The sequence below is a fragment of the Thalia democratica genome, chromosome 4, assembly GCF_965202585.1.
Source record: "Thalia democratica chromosome 4, ktThaDemo2.hap1.1, whole genome shotgun sequence".
NCBI lineage: Eukaryota > Metazoa > Chordata > Thaliacea > Salpida > Salpidae > Thalia > Thalia democratica.
This window is the reverse complement of record NC_139168.1, coordinates 62009128-62021802: the sequence shown is the minus strand read 5'-3', so window position 1 is coordinate 62021802 and position 12675 is coordinate 62009128. Positions and strand designations below refer to the sequence as shown.

General features: G+C 23.5%; 1 long non-coding RNA gene across 1 annotated transcript; it reads right to left on the bottom strand.

Annotated features, from left to right (window-relative positions):
• LOC145834940 (uncharacterized) lies at positions 1–9931 on the bottom strand. Its single transcript, XR_014369802.1, has 3 exons — positions 9722–9931; positions 8857–8997; positions 1–768 (listed from the first exon to the last, which is right to left on the bottom strand). It is a non-coding gene; the product is annotated as an uncharacterized LOC145834940 (long non-coding RNA).
• Between the last annotated feature and the right edge of the window lie 2744 nt (positions 9932–12675).

Below are 12675 nucleotides of genomic sequence, written 5' to 3'. Positions count from 1 at the left end.
ATATGATAAACCATAAAAATAAAATTCTAACAGTTTTAACAATTTATAATGTTTGAAAAAGCTGGCTAATCATGACTTTTGTTGAAAATTTTCGACTTTAATCTGTAAGAAAATTGAACTTTAAAAAAGCGAAGTTTATTAAAAAACAGCCAAAAAGTAGGTCATAAGCTTTTCTCATTTGTAAAAAAAGATAAGATAAAAAAAAAATTAATCTTCATTTAATTTTACAATTATAAATAAAGCTTTACCGTTGTACTAGCTACGATAAGCAGTTTCTTATTTGTTTTAAGTTTTATCAAAGTTTGTTTCTAAACTACATAAGTTATACAGTTCTTTTGTTTTTTAATTTTTGTTTTGTAAAAGCTTAAAGAGTGTCACTTTTCTACAAATTAAACGTTAACATTCTTCAGATAAACTCAAAAGTTGAACTGTTTGCTAAATAATATTCAGCCGCCTAGCTCAACAAAAAATAAAAGAAAAAGCGGTAAAAAAAGAAAGCTATTTTTAGTAAAAAGACTTCGGCACATTTGTATAGTATAGCATTTTAAACGCTGAATCTAATTTTAATACTTAGAAAAAAAACATAAATTTATAAACTTGTGGCTCGTTTATGCTTACATATAATTTTGTTAAAACAAAGAAGAAGAAAAACAAAAGAGTTTAATTTGGATATTAAAGCAACATGAAGCTAGCTCTGGTTCATTGTGTCCTCGTGACCTTCTTGTGTTTGAAGCTTGGTTAGTTGAAATAGTTATTATTCTGCCTTAACTGTTAATAAATTTTTAATTAAATTTTCTTAAATAACAATTTAGCTACCAATATTAGAAACTTTAAATTATTTTTTTTGTGTAGCTATTTAGATTGAGGTAAAGCTGGGTATTATTTAGCTCAAAGTAAGAAATTCTGTTTTGCAAATTTTGAGTAAAATATAGATTTAGTACTGATTTACCTAAAATATCCTCTATAATTCTATTAAACTTTCTAATTTAATTTTTTTTTTTTTAATATTTAGTGCACTATACATTTTGAATATTAAACAGTTGCTTTTATTAAACCATAAGTTTTTTTGAATGTTTGTAACAAACAGCCTGTCTTATACTGCTGATGTAAGCATTTTTTCGTCAAAAAACTAAAACGTAAAAAATTTGCATGTATAAATTACTACAGCCTTATGAGAATAGTATACATTTAAAGAAAGTAAAACTTAGCTGATAGGTGAAAAATACAGTCTAATATTTTTATAAAATGTTTCAGTATATGCAGTACTTTTACAAAATTAATTTAAACATTTAACACATTAAGACTTTTAATTTTACCTAATTTAAACTTGACTAAAAGTTTTTAAAAATTGTTTATATAATTTTATGTTCGTTTACAGTGATATACTAATTAACTATCTTTAAGAAAAAAAATAAGTTGTATGGTAGATTAAGATTTTTTATGAATTATATACAAACTTCACATTATTTTGCTTCAATGTAAAAAAAAGTTCTAAAAAACTATACAAAGTAGTATTTGTATTAGTTGTTTATAATATTGTATGTTTTAAGGTAACAATTAAAAATAACTTTATGAAATTCTTTATAGTCCATTTTACTTTAACACATTAAAATTTTTGATAACTATTCCTAGTAAAATAACAAGCTGTAATCAACTTAACTTCAAAAACAAAAAGCTTACAACATAAACAATTTTGCCATTCAGTTTTTATCATTATTACGTCACAAGTAAGATAACGCTTAAAATTCTACAAGGGGAATCTCCCAAAGCTAAAAAAGTACTTTTTTTAAAGAATATTATACTGACAAAATTTAGTCTTAAAATTTAAATAACAAAATAATTTCTTTAACAAATAAACTAGCATATAGTAAACTTAAGGCTTTATTTTAACATTTAAACTTTTCAAAGCAGTAATATTATCTATTTTAAATAACAAAAAAAAGACGAGTTAAATTATTTAAAAACCTTAAAAAAACAATGCAAAAAAAAAACTATTAAGCAAAAGTCGAGTTTTTTAATCTGCTGTAAAGAATTGGTAGCAGATTGTATTTTAATAAGAAATTTGTTTTGTGTTAACATCTTAAGGATTAAATTAAAATTAATTAAAAGAATTAAAAGTTATTTTAACTTTTTCATACTTAATAAATAAAAAATAATAAAACTTACTATTAAAACAAATATTTATATTATACCACAAAGATTTTAACAACAAAAATATAGGATAAATATTATTTTTTAACTTTATTCTTTGAGTTGAGAAAAAATTCAAAAATCAAACTCTAAGAATATTAAATGTTTTTTTATTAGTTTATAAAATTTACGTAAGTTTCTTAAGTGTTATTTTATTAACATATTATTTATTTAATATTATTAATTAATTTCAATATTGAGTTCAGAATTTTTAAACTTATTCTTAATTATTTCGCCATTAGCTGACTGTTGATATACTGATAGTGAAAAACAGCAAAATGATTTGCTAACATTCTTAAATGACACTATTCTGATTATACTTTTATTGAATTACTTATAGGTTTGAAGCGTACTTCTTTGGAGAAAAGTATTATTTAAACTCAAACTAAACTTTTGAAATGCTTAAAATAGATTAAAAATCATAAAAGCGATAAGCAATAATGTGATAAATTAAAAAATATTCAAATTTTTCCCTATAGGTACCTAATGAACTATTTATTTTTTAAGTTTGATTTGAGATATTTTTGAAATGGTTCATAAACTCCAATTATACACCAACAAAGTATTTTACATATAAACAACTTAGTTAATGGATAGTTAATAAACCTAGTTGATAGTAATCTTCATTAAAAAGAATAGTATTTTCAATTATGCTTATATATAAAAGAGCATTAGAAAGTTTGTTATACTTATAATATTAAAGTTAAAGGTCTTACAAAATATTCGTAATTAAATATCAAAGCTTAAGTTAAATATAAATATTATGTTAAACTTTAATCAAAAAATGTTAACAGAACAATTACTAACTTGAATATTAAATTAGTAATTAGTAAAAATTACTGTAAAAAATCAATTAGCTTCTATAATTAGCAGAACAACACCAAATACTTTTTTATGTAAATAGAACTTAGTTAAAATAAAAACAATATTATAAAATTTATAGTATTTAAGTCTTTGCTAGAACTTTAGGAAAAACTAATTACATTCTCCTGGTTTTAATATTAATTTTAGTTTTAATTATTGAATTTTATTTATAATTTGTTATCGATTGTAATTTTTATTTGGACACCTCTGCAAAAAGACACTAATATTCTGACAACAAAAACATCGACTAAAGTCTACAAATATTAAGCCTGGACTTTCGTATGCCGTGGGCTAGCTCAGGTTAACAAAAAGTTTAATCATACCAATTCGATCATCAAACTACAAGCCTTCGGTAGACTGAGACCGGTTTCGTCCTGACTAGGTCTGATCAGTCAGTCACAACCGAAAGACTCCCAGTCATCAATCTACAAACAGTTTATCATGTAAGACATGAATCAGACAAAATAAAATTCCGACAAACACATTTATTTGTTAAAACTTATAAAATATTAAAAGGTTTTGCAAAAACTCATTATTAAGGGCAGCTTTTTTTGTAATTTAAAAAAAAGACACAAAAACAGTTAATTTAAAACTTTCAATTGAATAACAATAATTTAATCATTAAAATATAAGATTAAATGAAAACACTAAAATTGCAATTGAAAAATTAATTTAGCTAGTTAATTTTAAAATATTTCTGAATTTAATAAACAAACAATTTATTAGAAAAAAAATTGAAACAAAATAAAAGAAATGCCATAAATGAAAATAAAATATTTAATAAAAAACAAACCATTTAACTAATTTAAAATGTGTTAAAATAAACTATAAAATACTACAAACTAAATCTAACTAATTTTTAATTGCAGGTGTTAAAATAACTTTTAAGTTATAAGCTTCATATTAAAAAGGTACCATACTGGGTTAGCATAAGTCTAACATACTTTTTTTCCAGGTTTTTTAAACGTCTTTCAGGTTTTAGAAAATAAAATACAAGTTTTTTTTACCCAAAAATATAAAAAAATGTTTGAGGTAAAAAACTCATAAACAGTATAAAAATGTTGTAAAGATACTGTAAAACTACTTTAAATGTGTCTTATAACAAACACAGTTCTAAATAGTCCAAAAAAAATGTATATGATAGATTTCCATATCTAAACAAAATTCATTATTTTACATGTAAACATTGTTCAAAATTTCTCAAATCTAGATTTAATCATAGAACACTGTACCACACAACAAGCTAATTTATACTTTTCTCATTCAATTAGTTGGAACACTATTAATTTGTTAAAGACTTAAACATAAAGTTCACTTAACCTCTTTTTTTTTTTGCACAACCTAATTTATAAAATACTATTAAGTTCGTAGTTCAATACAAATCATAAAACGCTAAGAAAGTTTTAAGAAGTTTTTAATTTAATATACTTAAAAAAATACATATAAACATAAAATAGGCCTAGTTTACAAATTCCCTAAATTAGAATATTTTAGTGTAAAATGTAAAAAAACAGTAATAAAAAAATATATTAAGTCAAGCTAATGAAACAAAATTAAAGATTATATTTTTAATTGTATTTAAACATTTTAAAAAGTAGAAAACTGTACACAAAAACTTATTAACTTTAATTTTTGAGTTGTACTTCAAAAACACAAAAAATAAATATAAACTATTTAAAAAAAAAAATATATATATAGGAATATATATAAAAGAGTTTATATAAAAAGTGTTATCATTAAAAAAAAAGAAAAGAAATGCAGCAACCCTGTGTTCAAAATATGTATTGTTAAAGAATAAAACACACTGATCAATAAGAAAAATAGCAACAAGTAAAATTAAAAAGAAGAGCAAACAAAGCAAAAATAAGTTAACTTATACATAAGTTTTTTTTTTAAAGATAAGCTAACTAAAATTATTTAATTTTATTTGAAACGTCATAATGTGTCTTTTTTGTGATTCTTTGAAAATTTTGCTATGTGTTTTATATTGTTCTGATGAAACGTGTTAAACGTTGAAACTTAGTAAACAATACGAAAATTAGTTGTTTTTTGTACTTTAATATAGGAATATATATATGCCTTGTTTCTAATATAATCTTTAGAGCAACAGTAACATCAAATAAAGCAACCAAACAGTACATGGTATGAAACAGTTTGGAACAAAGATATAGGTATCAAAATTATTCATTTAACAACATTGACAAAAGACATTTTTTTATAAATAACAGTTTACCCCACCCACCTATGCCCTTAATATGTAAAATAAGTAACCAAACTAGTAGAGTAAACACCAATAACAAAATAAATACCATCAACTTACAGTGTTAAAAAAACTTTGTTTTATTTAAAAATTTATATATTGTATTAAAAATGTATTATGGGCATAGGGGGGTTAAACACTTTTTTCAAAACTTAATTTTATTTTATATTGTTTTTACTAAGCTACAAGATGTTTTTTACAGATTTAAAAAACTCAAAATAACTTTTGAGATATAGGCGGTCAAAGTCGGAGGCAACAATAGGTTCCTTATGAAAGGCGCAAACTAAAATGGCAAAAATAGACTATTTCACTAAAATATATCTTCTCCTGCGTTTTTTGAAATAACTACCTAAACTTTTAGGAAATGTTCTTGATACATTTAAAAAATTTTGTTCGAGTTTTTTTTTTAATTTAAAAATAAAAATTTTGTATAAGAAATAAACAAAAAAACTGTTTTTTTTGTTTTATTGTTATAAAATTATTTTTTTTAATAAAAAAAAAAATCTTTTCGTTAAGAAACATTTCCTGGAAATTTGAGGTAGTTATCTCAAAAAATGTAGAAGGAGATAGGTTTTTAGTAATTTCTAGTTATTTGCCGTTTGAGTTTGCGCACTTTCATAAGGAACCTATTGTTGCTTCCAACTTTGACCTGCTATATCTAAAAAAATATTTTGAATTTTTAAAATCTGTATAAAGCATCATGTAGATTACATGGTTGCCACTGATCAAGCTGAGAAAAATTTCCTGACTTTTCCTGACTTTTTACCAAAATTTTTCGATTTTTCTAAATCAAACTCTTTAATTAAACTTATTCTAAAATACATAATCTAAAACACTTGAAACTATATAAAGCTTTCAATCTAATTTTTATACAGGTTAAAAACAACAGTCATCAAACTATCAGTACATCACTTGAACCACCTGTGTATGATTGATGTTTGTAATAAACAGCTCTATCAGCAAAATACTTGTATTATTACCTTATAAACACAGCTTGTCTGAAAAAAGACACAATTTTTTAGCATTTCCTAGCATAAATGTATCTAGATAAACAAACATTCTGCTCCAGAGACTTTTGTAACAGATACTCAACAATCTTTATTAAAATTTAAGATCTTTTGTTCCTCAACTAGGTCTTTTTTCCTCAAATTTGAAAGCAAATTGGTTGCTGCACAACCAAGACCAAGGGCAGGTTTCAGGGAAGCTTGATCATTTAATTCAATCTTGAATAACTTTGGAAGGCTGAGGTTCGAAACTATCCCGTCTTTCATAAAGATGCACAGCAATTTAATCACCAAGCACGAAATGTCCTCATGCATAAAGGCAAAAATAGGCTGAGTACTCTGGTATAGTGTCAAAAAAGGTTGCATGAGAGATGCTGCGTATCTAAAAAATACATTTTCACTAAGACAAGATAATCAGCCACTGCATCACTTACGACTCGGGAACATCTGCTGTCAGGACATTTACTCTTTGGACCTAACTTCCAAACATAACATTTTTGTAAAATGTTTGGTCAAATTTCGATGGCACGATCAGCCACTAATACCTCTCTTATAACTTATTTTATAAATTTAAACAATTTTAAAAAAATTATAAAGAGGTAAAGTATACACATTAACTTGTTACATAAAATACTAAACTAACTACTTAGTTATAAAGAACTCAATTATTTACTTAAACAAAAAACACATTGATTCTAAAACTATGCTAGATAAACTTTTGTGTATATATCAAAGTTTCACTATGGAAGTGTCCTTGCTACAGATCATCAATACTAAAAAGCTTACAAAATCTGCTTGTTCAAGTAGGGTACTTGTTCAATATGTTAATAGGAAATTTTCGCAGTTTTATGAAGGATATTCTACTAAATTATACCAGATGAAGGCATTGGAAATAAAATTAAACATTTTTGTAAATTTCTAGGAAAACTTTCGAATTTTTTCTGACTTTAAAGGACTTTTAATTAGTTTTTACCATTTGAAGGCTTTGGAAAACAAGGAATTTTGTAAATTTAAACTGACAAAATCTGACTTTTTAAAAATTTTATCAAATTTTCTGACTTTTCCTGACTTTTTTTCAAAATTCCCCATTTTTTCCTGACTTTTGTCGTTTTTTAAAATTTTACCTGACTTTTCCTGACCGAGTGGCAACCCTGAGATTAGTAAAAACTATATAAAGTTTCAAAAAAAAGTGTTTTACCCCCCTATGCCATTATTGTAATAATAAGCTAAATTTAAAATAAAATTTAAAACAAACTTTTCATAGAATTTTTTCATAGCAAACATAGGAATGGGGAAAAGTCCTCTCATAGAAATCTCTAGCCCATGACAATTATTTTAGATTGAAAACATCTTTTGCGAACAAATAATATTTATTTTAAAAAGCAAATGTTTTTAAAAATGATCAAATTTTCTTAGTACAAATTAGTGCTTCTGAAATGATTAATTATTGAAAGTTTGCTTCTAAGAAATATTTTTCAGTCTTTGTAATCTATTTTCTCAAAAGTATGCAGCCAAATAAGAAATATTTTAAACAAAACCAAAGTAAATCTGGTCTGCTGACAAGTTCCCACCTATAATGTATAGTGACCAAAATTTAAATTTTAATAAGTGTCTTTCACTATTCAAAGCGTAAACAATTTTTTACTATAGTCTTTTAAGTTTCATAATAAACTTTGTATTATTATCAATTCATTAAAATACAATATTTTAACATTATGTATTACAAAATATCTAAAATAAAAGGTAAAAACTTTTTTTTAAACATAAAACTGGAATTTAAAAGATACTAAATAAAACAGGGTGGCCATTAATTTTTAAGAAAATTCTTTAAGGTTTTCTGAATTTCTTCTAGATTTTTGAAAGTACACATTTTAGGATGTATTTTTAGTTTAAAGTTATATTTAAGGTTAAAAACTGTGTTCAATAGTATAACAACATTGAAAAGATACTGTGAAGTTACTTTACATGTATTTTTTAAGGAATTTTTTTTTGATAATTTATTATCTATTTGATAGATTTTTCATGTCAAATCAAAATTTTACCACTAAACATGTGAAAATTGTTTAATATTCCAGGTTTTTTAGTGATTTTTGTTCAAAATTTAAGGTTATTTTTAAATTTTCAAATTCATGGTTTTTCCAGGTTTTGTGGCCACCCTTATTTAAACTCACACAATAAAAAAGTGTAAATAAAATTTATAATGTTAGTTTTATTTACACTTTCAACTTGTTACCTACATACTTATAAAATACTTAATTATTATAATTACTGTAAATAAAATACTTAATTTCAAAAAAATATATATACCTAATAAACTCTTTGTTATTTTTTTCTATAGTTTGTAAAATATATTGAACAATAATAAATAAATTTCATAACAGATAAATATTTTAAATAAAATATATAATTTAAAAAAAATATATACATAATTAACTCTTAGTTATTTTCCTTCTATAGTTTGTAAAATTCACTGAACAATAATTAACAAATTTCACAAGAAAACACTTTACTTAAAAATATTACAACAATTTTTCTAACCTGTTGTCCTGTACAAAACAATAACTTGCTGCAATTTTTGAAGCAGTTAATAAATCTATAGTTTTTCCTCAAAAATTTTCTTTAAACTTAGTTCATCTACATATGCTATTTCTTGATCTATTAGCTTTAGACTCAAGTGTCCTGTGGAGATATTAAATTTTAGGTCAGCTTACTTATATGTTGTATGTGAGTACTTGACAATTCAAATTATTATAGCTTTGATTAGTTATAATATGTTTTCTTAATGTTCAATTTTTTTTGACTAACATAATCTAAGTAATTAAAATTATAAGATTTAGTTAAAAATTTTTCTTCTCATTTATTAATTTCTGAGTTATAGCACTTTAATTTTATATAATAACACTAGTTGCTAGAATTTAAATTATTAAACTTAATAAAAATGTCATGTAACCAATGTAAACATACATAAAAATTATGAAGTTTTTAGAACATGCAATTAATAAAACTTAAAAATTAGTAGTATAATTAAACCTTTTATTTACTAACCTTTTTTAAACATTGTTTTTAAAAATTTGACTAAGTCAGCAGTTTAGTTAGTTGTTGACCAAAATTAATAATACAATTATTTATCCAAGTGAGCAACAAGGACAATGTAAAATATATAACATTTTAATAACTTCATCAGATACAGTGAATGGAATTGTCAAATATGAAGACAAAGAATTGTCAAAAAGAGAATTAGGTGAATTTATCTTAATTCATTTTTTGTTTATATAATAATAATACAGTAGTCAAATTTAATTTTTGCTGTTGTGATTTTTATTTAAAAAGCAACATTTAAACCCCTTGTTTAAAATAATTATAAAAATAATAATATACAGTAGACTACCGCTTAATTACGCACTTTTTTTGGTACGCACCCCGCCTTAAGTACGCACTTATCCAGAAAGAATCCATTCTCATTTAGCATTGAAAATCCTAAGAAGATCCCTCATATTATCACAGGAGACATATGTTGGCTTTGGTGGTGCAACTAAACCTTCATCCTTAGACTTGTTCCATAGAGTCATTTTCTGACGCTTTCCATCCATTTTTCTAAATATCTCTAAATTTTTCTAAAATCTCTAAAATTTTTTTATTCAAAAACATTCAGAATATCTTCAAAAGAAAGGCTAATTTTAATGTGACATAATATAAAACTAGTTAACCACAAAAACTAGTTACAAATTTTTTAAAGTCAAAATAAACATATAAAAAGAAACAACAACAACAAAAAACTAAAGTTAAAAAAAAAATTAATGAGCATCTTATCATTGTGCACTTAGTACTATAAATGTTTCTACTGAAATGATTTTCTTACAAAAACAGTCATAAAACATTTTTCTTTCAAAAAAAAAAATCAAACTTTTTTTAGATAATGGAAAATTATAAAAAATGTATTACTTTCTAAATTAAATGTTTAATAAAAATCTCAGCTATAAAAAACAAAACTAGGTTTATTCTAAACCGAAACAATTTAGCAAATAACAGAAAAATATATCATTGACTGACATTGACTTTCTATATTAAATATATGTATTAATTATGTAGAAACTTTTTATAGAAAAAATAAATCATTTTAAAATCTAAAAAAAATTTTGCAGATTAGAATTATGTATTAAATGTTGTTTAAAATAAAAAGACTTGTTTATTTGGCTTAATTATTTGGTGGCTAGTTGTAAGAAAGAAAACAAACAACTAAATTTCATATTATACTATGTTGTCAAAAAGTATGCACTACCCATGCTAAGCACGCACTTTTTAGTCAGGTTCAATTTGTGTCTGTACTTGACAATTCAAAGTGCTTTCTCATTTACTTAATTGCATTGGATGTCTAGAAAATCTAGTAAAATTAAAGATATATTAATAAAAGATGTATAAAATTTAAACTTTAAGATTTTAATAAAAATATTTTTTGTTTAAGTTTTTCACAGAAACAATTATAGAAATAACTCAAATCTTTTTTTAATAAAACTAAATTGATTTCAAAAATCATTATCATTATCAGTGCAACTAAAACCTTTTTTTTTAAGATAAAAGCAAGGCTTTATTTATAACTTTTTTTGAGAGCTTCTTAAAGTGAAGTTTTAATGATTGTGCTCCTTATTAACCAAACTAATAATAAATTTTACTAAGATGGCAATAAGTAATTACTTTTTAAGGTTGTCTAAATAATTACTATTTATATAAAAACAAATTATACAGTAATCTTCCTTTATTCTACCAACATATGTTTCTGTGTTACATATGTTGGTAGAATAAAGGAAGATTACTGTATAATTTGTTTTTATTTATATTCCAGTGAAGTTACTTTACTAGGATCTTTTGTTAGCAAACAATTAAAACTATATTTTGAACAGTTACTATTTATATATTTAGTTTGAAATTTTTATTTATAAAGCGATGTACAAAAACAGGAGTTATTAAAAATCTTTAACACTACAAATAACTATTAGGTCATATTTATTTTATTTGATACTCATAAGTATCTTTTACATTGTTTGTTTTTAATTTGGTTGATTAGTTTGTAAATTTTCTAAAAAGCTCTTCTAAAAATTTTGGTTTTTTCAATAAGTAATTTCTTTACAGACACAATTTGATAGCTCATGATTTTAGTAAAACTATTTTAAAAATAAATTTAAACTTAAAGGTACAATAACAGGTATGTAAAAACATGCTAAAAATTTTGATATTTTAACAGACACACCACTCAACAAGAAATATAAACAATTAGGTGCATCTGTTGCCACTTAATTTTTTTTTTAATTGCCAATTTTTTTTTTTCCAGCGTGAGGAATCATATAACAAAACAACACAAAAAATAGCTCTTTAGCTTTTAAGTACATTGCGTTTTTGACATTTTTTGAAAGCAACCCCTATTTAATGTGTATGGGACCTTAAAATTTTTAGTCAGAAAATTTCTACATGTAGCAATAGTCAAAAAAACACAATTTATGTGCTTCTAAAAGACAATTTGAAGAAAATTCTATTTATAGTGGCTTTTCTTGATTTTTTTGAAAAACACTTAGAATTAACAAAAATAAAAAAAAAAACATCAAAACAAAAAAATACCTCTTTGAAAAAACGCGTAAAATGTGTTTTTTTGATAATTGTACATGTAGAAAACTTTCAAACCAAAACTTGAATATAAATTTTTATATTTCCAATACAATTTACATGGGGGTTGTTTTCAGAAAAATTTTAAAAGCATTATGTTGGTAAAAGCTAGGAAGTTTTTTTTTGGCTGTTTTTTTTTTAATGTGACCTTTAATGCAGAAAAAGAAATCATTCAAAGACTTAAGGGTAGGGCAAAAGATTAACCTAATTGACAAACCTATGCAAGATAAAAAAGGTCATATCAAATACTTCCTCTTGCTATAATCTTAATACTCACAGCTTAACTATTTTTTTTATATAAATAGTCTTTATGTAGCATATATTTGCAATTTTTATAATTAGAAAAAAAAATTGCATTACATACAGTTTTTCAACAGGAAAAATAATAAATATTGGTATGAACTGACTAAAAAAATTTCTAGAAAATAAATAATTTTGTGTATCTTATTAGTGGTAATAAGTAAAGCCTATAAATAGTTTGAAAAACTTAGTTTAGTAAGAACCTTAAGTTTTTATATAATACATAAGTAGCCTGTAGTAATGTAACAATCAACTAGATGTACCATAATTTTTATTTAAGAAGTTTCATAAAAAGTAGTTAACCAAAAAAAAAGTTATGTTTAAAATTTTTAAACCATCTGGTCAATAAATAAATGAGTCATTTGTAAAACAACTTTTCTCTTTCTTAATAAGTTTCTACTT